This window comes from Penaeus monodon, chromosome 28 (assembly GCF_015228065.2).
Source record: "Penaeus monodon isolate SGIC_2016 chromosome 28, NSTDA_Pmon_1, whole genome shotgun sequence".
Classification (NCBI taxonomy): domain Eukaryota; kingdom Metazoa; phylum Arthropoda; class Malacostraca; order Decapoda; family Penaeidae; genus Penaeus; species Penaeus monodon.
The window spans coordinates 4,845,056-4,846,234 of NC_051413.1; the positions used below are offsets into that span (position 1 = coordinate 4,845,056).

A 1,179-nucleotide genomic window follows, 5' to 3' on the forward strand; every position below is an offset into this window, starting at 1 on the left:
AGGTGAAAAAACCTTACAAATGAAAACACATATAACTGTTAGTGTGGGCCTTTGGGGTTTTGATCTGGTTTAAGGGGCATTATTATGTGAAAGCTTCCAATACTTTGTTTTCTGCATTTCAATGGAAATATACATTTGCTTCTTAAAGAAAGAAGTGCCACTGTTTAATCTGTGTAAATGTTTAGACATTTCATATGTAAATTAGTATTTCATCAAAATGTCTTTTGACATTTTCACACTTCATCTAAACTCTGACACTAGTAAAAAGGTATACAAGCTTCTTATCTACTGATATGACAACCATTTTCAACAATAATTTCTAATTTTGGAGAAACCAAAACCAAAAAAATCATTGTATTTACTATATCTCAAAGTACATAGCTTTAGACAAGTCTAATGTTTTATTCAACCACAATTTACAGTCTACTATACGAATATATACAAATTTTACATTTTACACCTAAACCTATCTATTTTTCCAAGTGCCCAGTTTGTGCTTTGGCTTTTCATTTCAAGGACCGACTGTATTCAAGATGCTAGCATTAACTTTACTTTTGTAGATGTGCCCCACATTTCTTTTTAACTCTCCTTCTTAAACAAACAAGAAAATTGTCTCTTGAGCATTAATTTGACAGAAGCTATCATTGGAGAAACACTATCAATTTTTTAAATATCTGAGAAACAAACAATTAATGAAATAAAGTTTTTGAAATAAAAAATGGAACACAAACAATATACCACTAAGACCCCAAAACTAAAAGTATTTATTGTATCTAAAAAATGGTATAAACTATGAAGTGTGGCAATATAATTACAAGCATTATATTTTTTGCAAATTTTGTTTTTGTCCTAATGAATATGCCTTCATTACTATTCCAAAAAATAATGGACTCGACTTAAAAACAAACTTTACACAAAATTTTGAATCATTAGAGTGGTACAAATAATACTTCTAGAGTTCATGTTTGAGTTTAGCCATTTTACTAGGTCTGTGGTTTTTTCAGCATATGATATTTCTTTAAAATAAACAAAACAAAACTTCATCTACATATGATTCTCATCATAATAACAAGGGAGCTTAATGTAAAGGGAAATAAAGCTGATGCAATGATTATGTCCCTGGAAACAGAAAAAAGCATTAAACTTAAACTATTGGTGTGTAACTATGATTCTGAATTT

At 29.0% G+C, this 1,179-nt stretch overlaps 1 protein-coding gene across 1 annotated transcript in view; it reads right to left on the reverse strand.

Moving 5' to 3' along the window:
* The window catches only part of LOC119591021 (CLK4-associating serine/arginine rich protein-like), a gene marked incomplete in the record, with an annotated part of 19,061 nt that overhangs the window by 8,359 nt on the left and 9,523 nt on the right, over positions 1 to 1,179 (reverse strand).